The sequence below is a fragment of the Scyliorhinus torazame genome, chromosome 12 (genome assembly GCF_047496885.1).
Source record: "Scyliorhinus torazame isolate Kashiwa2021f chromosome 12, sScyTor2.1, whole genome shotgun sequence".
Classification (NCBI taxonomy): Eukaryota; Metazoa; Chordata; class Chondrichthyes; order Carcharhiniformes; family Scyliorhinidae; genus Scyliorhinus; species Scyliorhinus torazame.
The window spans coordinates 196,463,214-196,476,148 of NC_092718.1; the positions used below are offsets into that span (position 1 = coordinate 196,463,214).

At 49.3% G+C, this 12,935-nt stretch overlaps 1 protein-coding gene across 1 annotated transcript in view; it reads right to left on the reverse strand.

Annotated features, from left to right (window-relative positions):
• Window positions 1-12,935, reverse strand: part of LOC140387119 (EF-hand calcium-binding domain-containing protein 5-like) — a 254,349-nt gene that overhangs the window by 12,200 nt on the left and 229,214 nt on the right. The gene's annotated exons all lie outside the window — the stretch shown is intronic.

Sequence of the window (12,935 nt, forward strand, 5' to 3'; positions counted from 1 at the left end):
GAGACCTACCTAGGACTGGATTGACCGTATTAGGTGGCTCTGCACTGTATGCATGTCTTGGTCTTGGTCTGGGAAGAGGAAGGCCTCTCTGGGCAGTGACAGCTGAGCACAATATGGTTTGCAGGATGTGGTCACTCACCTCGACATATGGTCCTGGAGTTGGAGTCATGGTGTCGTGAGGTAAAAGGCACATGAATGTTCAGGGGAGGCATCTGGATCCTACAGGTTGGTAGCTGAAAAGTCATGAGGTTGTATCGGATGGTCCCATATTTGGGGGTGGGGAGGGGGGGTCCGAAAAGTAAGGATGCATGTGGCCTCAAGAGGAGGAGGTGTCAGGTCGACAAATGGCATAGGGATATCAAAACTAAAGGGTTTGGGGGAGACAGGAATATGATTGGGTCAAGGGAGGTTGGATAGTGAAAGCGAGAATGGGAGTTAGGATGTGGTGACTATGGAGGAGGGTGGGAGGATCATGGTGGGTTTAAGGTAAAGTTGGAAGCTGGTCTAACAGGCAAAAGTCAGCATCACCATTTTCACATTAACCTAAGCGCGACGCCATTTTACAAACAGGCTAGACAAAAGACAATTGGGGAGGAGTGTCTGGGCATGTGGGAGTTCAGCACAGCAATTTTCAGCCGATTGAAGGGGCACCTTATAAATTTTCTCCTCAAAACATGGAGAGCATGGACTCGAGGGTTTAATGCACGATTAACAAGCTGGTATCCTATACTAATGTTGCGCATTCAGGCGAGATTCATTAAGTTTGACAGAAACAACAGGTCGTCCGTGTACAACGGCACCCAGTGTTCCCTACTCCCCCTCACAATTCCCTGCCACTCCACAGATCCCCTGAGGGCCATCACCAAGGGCTCTATCGCTAGTATGAACAAAAACGGCGACAACGGACACCCCTGTCGTCTTGTTCCATTATGCAGTCCAAAACTCTGTAAGTTCATCTCATTTGTACATACACTTGCCACCTGGGCTACATACAGCAGACGCACCCACGCCATGAACTTTGGGCCAAACCCAAACCTACCCAAAATTTTGAATAAATACCTCAACTCCATCCGATCGAAGGCCTTCTCCGCATTCAAAGAGACAATAACCTCCGGTACCTGCCCCTCTGATGGAGTCCTAACCAGTCACAAGATCCTCAATAGAGCAGACCATTTGCCTCTTAAATATTGGTTTCTGATGTTTGGACTGGTCAGGCAGGGCTCTCCAATCCTCACCACGGAGATTGTCCAGCATCACTGTTTGCTGCGTCCTGCACAACCTAGTGCTACAAAGGGGGGATGTGTTGCAGAGGGAAACATAGAGGAGCTAGACTTCTCCATGGACAGGGAGGACATTGAGTGGGAAGAATCTGAAGAGGTCGAGCATACAGAGCAGCCAAATGAGAATGCTTGGGCACGGTGCAGCAGATATGCTAGTGCCAATCATAGTTGCAAGATTTCAAGAGGAATAAGATGAGGACAAGTTTTCGTGATTGAAGTTCTCTTTAGGGTTTGATGCAAAGGACACAACAAAAGCTTTGTTGTCAGGGCCAACATATCGGTTGCCACTCTCACAAGGATCATGGAATCAGCATAAGTCACCCTCATCCGTAACGATGGTACCATCCTTGAAAACCTAGGGAACATGTGGCTGCTGTGGAATGTGATTAGTACTCCACTAGCACACTGCCGCAAGTAACTACAACCATTGCATTAACAAGTCAGTGGCCTTCAAGTGGCTGAAATGCCAGCTGGGACTTTCTGGTCCCGCTCATCAGGGGACCAGAAATTCCGGCCAAAAGTCAACGGACTTTTGGCTGGTCTGTGAAATTCCCCGTCTTGAATGAGGAAATTCTTGCGGCAAAATGTCGGCCACCATTGCACATGTGGAAGAACTCATGTCAGTCTGATGGCAGGTTAGCAAGGCGGCGCTTACAGGAAAAATATTCATCAGTGGTTAGTGCTTGACCGTCTCGAGAGGGAGCAACATCCAGCCAGCACTATCTCTCTAAACGCTATCTCTCATTTATGAATAATGCAGAGGTCTCAGCTTTCTATGCCCAAATATGCCTTTGGGCATCAGGATGCAATGATCTGTTACACTACTGCATGCACTCAAAGCTGCAAGTTATTTTTACATTGTCCTCACAGAGTGGTACACATACTCACGACCCTGCATTCATTGGAAGCCTGTCAAGTCTCCACTCTGCATTGCCTTGGCATTTGGGAGGGATGTGGCCCAGTCAGTATTGACATAGCAGTCAATGATAAATTTTTCTTCCCATAGATCCTGCTGAGCACTCAGGAGATGTACCGAAGCATTGCTTTCATAGCATTACAGTCCTCGATATGGTTGAGCTCAAAGCCGTGATTTACTCCTCTTGCTCCGTGTGGGAAGCTGGGAACATTTCCAGTGCCAGGCCCAGCATGTGTGCAGGAAGTGTTTCCAGCTACAACTCCTGGAAGCCCAGGTTTCGGAGCTGATGTGGCAGCTGGCGACACTGTGGAGCAGCCATGGGGTGGAGAGTGTCATGGATAGCACGTATAGAGAGGTGGTCACATCGCAGGTTCAGACTCCATAGAGAGGCATGGAATGGGTGACCACCAGGCAGAGCGAGAACACTCGGCAAGCAGTGCAGGAATCGCCTGTGGACATTCCCCTGCAAAAACAGATATACCGCTTTGGATGCTGTTGAGGGGGATGACCCCTCAGAGCAAAGCAGCAACAGCTAAGTTTGTTGCAGCATGGATGGTTCTGCTGCAAAGGGAAGGAGTAAAAATTGTGGGAATGCAATAGTTATAGAGGATTCAATTGCAGATAGGCATTTCTGTGGCTGCAAACGAGACTCCAGGATGGTATGTTGCCTCCCTGGTGCTAGGGTCAAGGACATCTCAGAGCGGTTACGGGACACTCTGGAGGGGGAGGGTGAACAGCCAGTGGTCGTGGTACACATTGGCATAAAAAACATAGGTAAAAAAGGGACGAGGTCCTAAAAGCAGAATATCAGGAGTTAGGAAGAAAGTTGAAAGTTTGGACCTCAAAGGTAGTGATCTCAGGATTACTACCAGTGCCACGTGCTAGTTAGAGTAGAAATAACAGGATATATCGAATGAATACATGGCTGCAGAGATGGCGTGAGGGGGAAGGTGTGAGATTCCTGGGGCATTGGGACTAGTTTCTGGGGAGGTTGGACCAGTACAAACTGGACGAGTTACACATGGGCAGGACCGGGACGGATGTCTTAAGGGAGGCATTTGCTAGAGTGGCTGGGGAGGGTTTAAACTAAAAAGGATGGGAATCTGTGCAAGAAGTCAGAGGAGGGGGAATCAAGGACAAAAACAAAAGACAGAAAGGGGAATAAGAAAAGTGATAGACAGAGAAACTAAGGGGCCAGATTCAAACAGGGCCACAGTGAAAAATAGTGGGAGTGGGACAAGTAATGTCAAAAAGACAAGCCGAAAGGTTTTGTGTAATAAAGCGGATGAACTAATCACGCAAATAGATGTAAACGGGTATGATATAATCAGGAGGTGTCACACCCAGGCTTTGCCCTCTTCCAAACCCTTCCATCAGGCATAAGATACCGCACATCCAGACATAGGAACAGCTTCTTCCCCACAGCTACTGGACTCCTCAACGGCTCCCCCTCAGACTGATCTGTTCCCTATAAGAACACTATTCACGACGCCCTATGCTGCTCTTGCTCATGTATTTGCTTTGTTTGGCCCTTGTTCTGCACTGTAACCAATCACTGTTTGTCGATGTACCATTTGTCAATGTTCTCTGTTGATTATTCTTTTGTCTACTATGTACGTACTATGTTCGTTCCCTTGGCTGCAAAAGATACTTTTCACTGTACTTTGGTACAGGTGACAATAAATAGCAATCAAACAATCAATCAATCACTCAAGCAATCAAGGTGTGAAAAACTATGGTGCTAAATGATGAATACTACAGGCGCGATTCAGCACAAAAATGTAAAAGTGTAAGTTTGGCGAGGTGCTTCGTGTTGGCCGCATTGACGAGATCGTGGCCTGTTTTGAACTGCACTTCGTCCCAAAAATGAGTTCCCCCGTGAATCTCAACATGTCAGGCTCCCTCGCCGACTGATTCACCCGACTTGCACCTCAGCAGCTCAACATTATCAAGGGGGAACTGCTCTAAGTGCTCCCTCACGACTCACTCCCAGTCAGTCAATGAGGATGGCAGACCTGCTCCTCGCTCTAGTGATCCCAACCTCGCCAGCCTTCTCAACACCGTCGATGAGAGGCGGGTCACCCTGTTCCCCAAAGGGTGAAAAATGCAGCCTAGGAGGCAGTGTTAGCTTCAGCGAGTGCGGGCAGCATGACCAGTAGGACCGCCATACAATGTCGGAAGAAGATGAATGAGCTCCATCGAGCTGCAAGGGTTAGTTACCACCTGTCTCCTGGCATCAGTTCCACCTGCCACCCGTTAAATTCTGAAACCCCCTGCTCCCCGCAATCGACCGGCTGACACCCTCCCCACATCTGATCTTCAAATTTGTTCCTCAGAACCCCCTGGCACCCACCGGCTCAACCTCTCCATGTCTAGGTGCAGTAACCACACATACAGCCTGCTATAGACACCCCACTGACCCATCAAGTGTTCAGCTCACACTACTTTCTCCTTCTCCCTGCAGGAGAAGATAGCCCATAATAAGAGGGAAAAGGTGAAGATGCGGGGGGGAATTCCCAGAGATCCAAGTCATCACTCCGATGAGGCACGGGCCCTGGAGATCAGGGGTTGCCCGAGGAGAGAGCAGTGAGCGACAGAGAGGTAGGCCTGCACCAGAGAGCTGAGGATTCATTCACCCAGTGACCTATCTTAAGTGAATTGTTGATGACACAGTCGATGAGGGACATGTGTCATTTGCAGGTGGACATTGCTGAGGAATTCCAGAGCCTGGCCCAGTCATGGCATCAACACCATGGTGCAGACAATGGGGAGAAGGTCTCCAGGACTGGCAGTGCCAGATGACTCAGAAGCTACTGGAGCTCACTTCAGCTGCCCCTCCATTTCATGGTGCCATCCAGAGCCCGAAGAACACCCTCAGGGAGGAGGAAGGACTGAAGCCCAGTCCAGGGCCTGCCACCAAGGAGACTACAGCAGTCTCCAGTTCTTCTGATTCCCCCCCCCTCCCCCCCGCCACCTATCTCCTGGCTGTCCAGAAGACACCCCCCAATACTACAGACATCCCCCAATTGCATTAAAGGCCGCAGGACATGGAAAGCAGCGGGCTGCCTTCACCTCTGATGTGCATCCTGGGGACACACCTAGACATAGCACTAAACCACGGAGGATCAGAAGAGTGAGGAGCACCGAGTGGGCATTGGTGAAGTCGCTATCCATAGCTAGGGGGAATGGAAATCTGTCACATTTAAATGTTCACCATTAAAACATGTCACACCTGACACACATGAAGCCTCTATTACGTTAATCTTTACAGTATGCCTGTCGATAAACCCCCCCCCCCCCCCCCCCCCCCCCCGCCACCCCCACACAGCGATCCAAGATAAAAAGCCCCCGATGCAGACTCTGTCATGCGGATGGGTGTGAGCGTGCTGTCAGCAGAAAGACAGGAGTCCGACTTTACCAGGCCCTGAGAAGCACCAAGCCTTGTTCACAGCGAGTGATCATCACTCTCCCGCCTTGTATAGTGACCCATTGACAGTGCCACCACTGGGCCATCACTCTGGAGTGATGTTACACGGATCCTTGGAGAGGGGGCAGGGTGGTTGGGGAGCGGGCGGTGTGATGGTGGGAGGGGTTGGGGGCATAGGGGTGAAATGAAAGGAAAGGGGAAATGGGGGGGAATGGGAGAAGGGGAAATTGGGGGAGGGAGGGGTGACGGGGGAATGGGGAGCGGTATTGAGCTGACGGACACAGCCTCGTCATAGGAGAATATGGAGAGGATGAAAAAAATGAAAGTCGCTTATTGTCACAAGTAGGTTTCAAATGAAGTTACTGTGAAAAGCCCCTAGTCGCCACATACCGGCACCTGTTCGGGGAGGCTGGTACGGGGAGGTCTCCCTGGTCCTCCTGGACCCTGATGAGGGTCTCCCTGGTACCTCCTGGCATATCGGACACTCACTGCAGTCTGTCCTCCATCCTCCAGCTCCTCCTCGGGGCTGTCCTCCAGTCCCACCTGCTTTGCTCCCTCCACCTCCTCCTCCAGCATGGCGCCCTGCTGCTGTGCCAGATTGTGGAGGGCATAGCAGACCACCACAGAGCGTGAGACCCACTGGGGGATGTACTGCAGGGCACCATGTAAGGATACCCTTTGTGCAAGAACTTTCAGAGATGAAAGTAAGTCGGTGCGGTCCAGTACGACATACGGGTAAGAAAGTGGCCAAGGAAATGGGGAGGAAATGGAAATGTAGAAACACTGAGAGGGCATCTGGAGAGAGGTAATCTTTCAGTTGTGGTTAAGAAATTGAATGGTTAACCCATTAAATTGTGGTTAAAGGACTGAATTGTCAGGCAGAAGTTAAGTCACTTGGCTGTAGTTAATTATGTTTTATTGTGTGGGGTGACAGTTCCTCTCTATTTCTGTATCGATATTTCACATCTTTTAGGCACAACGACTGCTATAAAAACGGATCAATTAACTGATCTTGAGGATTAGTTCAGGCAGAATGTGATGGATTTATTAAGTTCTTTCAGCAAATAATAGGCACTTCCACACATCTTGTACAGTTGGAATTTGAAACGCAGCACATTTCTTATGTGTGCTTTCATCGTGTCAATTGAAATATGAACAAGCACTAAACTCATTCATTGTAGCTTACAGTAATGCTTTGACAACTTCCAGCACCAACAGTACCTGAGCCCAGAGACTTCAATGGTTGGCTGATTGTTCATAAGATTGATAAGTGATATTTTCAAAAGGGCAGTGCCACCTTTTTGAAGCTGGGCCGTTGTAAATCAGAGCATTCCCAACGCAGTGAGGGATTGTGAGCTTTCACCGTTAGTCTTTCCTGACAGCAGATGGCTTGTTGTGAACCACTTTGGTTCCCAAAGGTTCAGGGAGTGAGCCAGCACTGTTGTTGGTGGATTATTGGCTGCATCAACCCGGCCAGTCCTTTTGATGCCTGTCCTGTCGAGACTCCTATATTTTGTTCAAACATACCTTGGGGCAATGGATCAACAATCACGGAACACAGAAACCACAAGTTCAATTGAAAAGAGTGGCTACAAAAGAGGGCACGGGTACTCGCACACCTTAAGAAACTTAAGGCAGATGTGGTTATGTTACAGGAAACGCACCTGAAACTGATAGACCAGGTTAGGCTACGCAAAGGATGGGTGGGGCAGGTGTTCCATTCGGGGCTAGATGCGAAAAACAGGGGGGTGGCTATATTGGTGGGGAAGCGGGTAATGTTTGAGGCAAAGACTATAGTGGCGGATAGCGGGGGCAGATACGTGATGGTGAGTGGCAAACTACAGGGGGAGACGGTGGTTTTGGTAAACGTATATGCCCCGAACTGGGATGATGCCAATTTTATGAGGCGGATGCTAGGACGCATTCCGGACCTAGAGATGGGAAAGCTGATAATGGGGGGAGATTTTAATACGGTGTTGGAACCAGGGCTGGATAGGTCGAAGTCCAGGACTGGAAGGAGGCCGGCAGCAGCCAAGGTACTTAAAGATTTTATGGAGCAGATGGGAGGTGTAGACCCGTGGAGATTTAGCAGACCTAGGAGTAAGGAGTTCTCGTTTTACTCCTATGTCCATAAAGTCTACTCGCGAATAGACTTTTTTGTGCTGGGAAGGGCGTTGATCCCGAAGGTGAGGGGAACGGAGTATACGGCTATAGCCATTTCGGATCACGCTCCACACTGGGTAGACTTGGAGATAGGGGAGGAAACAGGAGGGCGCCCACCCTGGAGAATGGACATGGGACTAATGGCAGATGAGGGGGTGTGTCTAGGGGTGAGGGGGTGCATTGAAAAGTACTTGGAACTCAATGATAATGGGGAGGTCCAGGTGGGAGTGGTCTGGGAGGCGTTGAAGGCGGTGGTTAGAGGGAAGCTGATATCAATAAGGGCACATAAAGGGAAGCAGGAGAGTAAGGAACGGGAGCGGTTGCTGCAAGAACTTTTGAGGGTGGACAGACAATATGCGGAAGCACCGGAGGAGGGACTGTACAGGGAAAGGCAAAGGCTACATGTAGAATTTGACTTGCTGACTACGGGCACTGCAGAGGCACAATGGAGGAAGGCACAGGGTGTACAGTACGAATATGGGGAGAAGGCGAGCAGGTTGCTGGCACACCAATTGAGGAAAAGGGGAGCAGCGAGGGAAATAGGGGGAGTGAGGGATGAGGAAGGAGAGATGGAGCGGGGAGCGGAGAGAGTGAATGGAGTGTTCAAGACATTTTATAAAAAATTATATGAAGCTCAACCCCCGGATGGGAGGGAGAGAATGATGGGCTTCTTGGATCGGCTGGAATTTCCCAAGGTGGAAGAGCAGGAAAGGGTGGGACTGGGAGCACAGATCGAGGTAGAAGAAGTGGTGAAAGGAATTAGGAGCATGCAGGCGGGAAAGGCCCCGGGACCGGATGGATTCCCAGTCGAATTCTATAGAAAATATGTGGACTTGCTCGCCCCGGTATTGACGAGGACCTTTAATGAGGCAAAGGAAAGGGGACAACTGCCCCTGACTATGTCTGAAGCAACGAAATCGCTTCTCTTAAAGAAGGAAAAGGACCCACTACAATGCGGGTCCTATAGACCTATTTCCCTCCTAAATGTAGATGCCAAGATCCTGGCCAAAGTAATGGCAATGAGAATAGAGGAATGTGTCCCGGGGGTGGTCCACGAGGACCAAACTGGGTTTGTGAAGGGGAGACAGCTGAACACGAATATACGGAGGCTGTTAGGGGTAATGATGATGGCCCCACCAGAGGGGGAAACGGAGATAGTAGTGGCGATGGATGCCGAGAAAGCATTTGATAGAGTGGAGTGGGATCATTTGTGGGAGGTGTTGAGGAGATTTGGTTTTGGAGAGGGGTATGTTAGATGGGTGCAGCTGTTGTATAGGGCCCCGATGGCGAGCGTGGTCACGAATGGACGGGGATCTGCATATTTTCGGCTCCATAGAGGGACAAGGCAGGGATGCCCTCTGTCCCCATTATTGTTTGCACTGGCGATTGAGCCCCTGGCGATAGCGTTGAGGGGTTCCAAGGAGTGGAGGGGAGTACTTAGAGGAGGAGAAGAACACCGGGTATCTTTGTATGCGGACGATTTGCTACTATACGTGGCAGACCCGGCGGAGGGGATGCCAGAAATAATGCGGATACTTGGGGAGTTTGGGGATTTTTCAGGGTATAAATTGAACATGGGGAAAAGTGAGTTGTTTGTGGTGCATCCAGGGGAGCAGAGTAGAGAAATAGAGGACCTACCGTTGAGGAAGGTAACAAGGGACTTTCGTTACCTGGGGATCCAGATAGCCAAGAATTGGGGCACATTGCATAGGTTAAATTTAACGCGGTTGGTGGAACAAATGGAGGAGGATTTCAAGAGATGGGATATGGTATCCCTGTCACTGGCAGGGAGGGTGCAGGCGGTTAAGATGGTGGTCCTCCCGAGTTTCCTCTTTGTGTTTCAGTGCCTCCCGGTGGTGATCACGAAGGCTTTTTTTAAAAGGATTGAAAAGAGCATCATGGGTTTTGTGTGGGCCGGGAAGACCCCGAGAGTGAGGAAGGGATTCTTACAGCGTAGCAGGGATAGGGGGGGGCTGGCACTACCGAGCCTAAGTGAGTATTATTGGGCCGCTAATATTTCAATGGTGAGTAAGTGGATGGGAGAGGAGGAGGGAGCGGCGTGGAAGAGATTAGAGAGGCGTCCTGTAGGGGGACTAGCCTACAGGCTATGGTGACAGCCCCATTGCCGTTCTCACCGAGGAACTACACCACAAGCCCGGTGGTGGTGGCTACACTGAAGATTTGGGGACAGTGGAGACGGCATAGGGGAAAGACTGGAGCCTTGGGGGGGTCCCCGATAAGAAACAACCATAGGTTTGCCCCGGGGGGAATGGATGGTGGATATGGAATGTGGCAAAGAGCAGGAATAACGCAACTGAAAGATCTGTTTGTGGATGGGAAGTTCGCGAGTCTGGGAGCGCTGACCGAGAAATATGGGTTGCCCCAAGGGAATGCATTCAGGTACATGCAACTGAGGGCTTTTGCGAGGCAACAGGTGAGGGAATTCCCACAGCTCCCGACACAAGAGGTGCAGGACAGAGTGATCTCAAAGACATGGGTGGGGGATGGTAAGGTGTCAGATATATATAGGGAAATGAGGGACGAAGGGGAGACTATGGTAGATGAACTAAAAGGGAAATGGGAAGAAGAGCTGGGGGAGGAGATCGAGGAGGGGCTGTGGGCAGATGCCCTAAGCAGGGTAAACTCGTCGTCCTCGTGTGCCAGGCTAAGCCTGATTCAGTTTAAGGTATTACACAGGGCGCATATGACTGGAGCATGGCTCAGTAAATTTTTTGGGTTGGAGGATAGGTGTGCGAGGTGCTCGAGAAGCCCAGCGAATCATACCCATATGTTTTGGTCATGCCCGGCACTACAGGGGTTTTGGATGGGGGTGACAAAGGTGCTTTCAAAAGTAGTGGGGGTCCGGGTCGAACCAAGCTGGGGGTTGGCTATATTTGGGGTTGCACAAGAGCCGGGAGTGCAGGAGGCGAGAGAGGCCGATGTTTTGGCCTTTGCGTCCCTAGTAGCCCGGCGCAGGATATTGTTAATGTGGAAAGAAGCCAAGCCCCCGGGAGTGGAGACCTGGATAAATGACATGGCAGGGTTTATAAAGCTAGAGCGGATGAAGTTCATTCTAAGGGGGTCGGCTCAAGGGTTCACCAGGCGGTGGCAACCGTCCGTCGAATACCTCGCAGAAAGATAGATGGAATGGAAAAAAGAAGGCAGCAGCAGCAGCCCAGGATCCCGGGGGGAGGGGGGGGGGGGAGGGGGGGGGGGGGAACCAGAAGGTCTCTCAGGGTTGTTAATATATACTGTATAATATGTATAGGTCGTTGCGACAGATAATTATATATTGGACTGTTAAATTATATTTTTGGAGAGTGTTACTTGTGATAAGGCAGTTGCCAATTAGGGTTAGTTTTCATTTTTGTTATTTATTATTTATTCATTTTTTGTTTATAAAATAGGTCATTGTTATTTGTGTTGTTATAATATTGTGTAAAGGATGCACAATGTACTGTGTTGGTTGACCAAAAATTTTCAATAAAATATTTATAAAAAAAAAAGAAAAGAGTGGCTACTGATCAAAGAAATTGCCTTCCAGGCAGTAAATTATAATTAGTCAAATTTAGGATTCCTTAAATTTTAATTGAGACTTGGCATCTGCTTCAGGATCTTTAGAGGGGCAAAATGCAAGGCTGATCCGAGTATTCGCTACCGTGTAGTTTGGAAACTTTTATATAATTATGTCATGAAAGCTTAGCTTTTGTAATGAAAAGCTAAGATCCCCTTGTTACAGATATAATGTGCTCTATTGTAAAGTTTTCCTTAGCAGTGCAGAAACTATGTTTGAACATATTTCCCTTATTCCAGAGTATTGGTAGTATTAGTAAGTATCTAAGTCGTGCAAAGGGATCCATGAAGTTAAATGGCGAGGAGTGGTGGGAGGGTTGTGGTACAATCATACCAGTCAGAAACTCAAGTTACGTTCACCCCTGAAGTGCTTAAAGTGGCTGGAGGATATTCCCATTTGCTGGTAGCATCTAAAATCCCTTTGGAGTCTAACCCTTAGACTGCCTGATGCCCTATTGAGAGTGTGAGTTTGGAGGGAGTAGACGTTTCACGTATGCGGGCGGTCCACCCACACCAACCCATTCATTCTATTCATGCATCGCAGGAAGGTCCTTCTTTGTGGGCCACCAGCGGTTATGTCCCTGGCGATCTCCTCCTAGGCCTGCATGGTCAGGTGGAGGATACCCTGCTCCCACCCCAAGGGAAGATGACCTTCTGCCTTTCCTGGAAGGCTTGGAGGAGAATCCCCAGGGAAACTTTACTGAACCATGGAGCGGAGCATTTGGTTCTTTTGGGCAACATTAAGAACCCGAATGAAATAACACGGCATGCAGCGGCATGGTGGTACAGTGGTTAGCACGGCTGCCTCACAGCTCCAGTGACCCAGGTTCAATTCTGGCCTCGGGTGACTGTCTGTGTGGAGTTTGCACTTTCTCCCCGGGTCCGTGTGGGTTTCCACCGGGTGCTCCGGTTTCCTCCCACAGTCCAAAGATGTGCGTGTTCGGTGGATTGGCCATGCTAAATTGCCCCTTAGTGTCCAAAAAGGTTAGATGGTGTTACAGGGTGCAGAACTGTAAATTCTATGATTCAATGGTTCTAACGTATCTGGCCTGCAGTGAGTGAATGTTTGTGCGTGTGTTGTTTAAATATGGAGCTTCAGTCCATGTGATAATGGCAGTGCGACAAATCCCTGCTCGACGCCCTACCAGGGGATTCAACGGTCTCCTCATTCATGCTTAATTAGAAAGCTGAAAAGCAAAAGTCACATGGCCCGCCACCAAGCGGCAATCATGTCAACTTTCCCGGCCATTACTGCACTTAGTCTCCAGAATGGAAAATTCCGCAAATGTCTCAGTACAATACCACGGATCCCACTGTACTACTGAACCCAGCTCCAAAAAGCAGGGAGATGGTACATTCAAGGCATTCTTTGAAGCAGGATTTTTAACTCAGTCTTTAAGTGCCAATGTAAAGATTTCTGATTAACGAACCGAAATGGAGATTCCATTGCAGTGCAAAACATACGAAGCACTCACATTAATTCTTCACCCATACATCATGGGTATGAGATGACATGTCATTAGCTGAAAAGAGTTTTGTATTGATCTAAATTTTACTTTGAGAGGAGAACGATTCT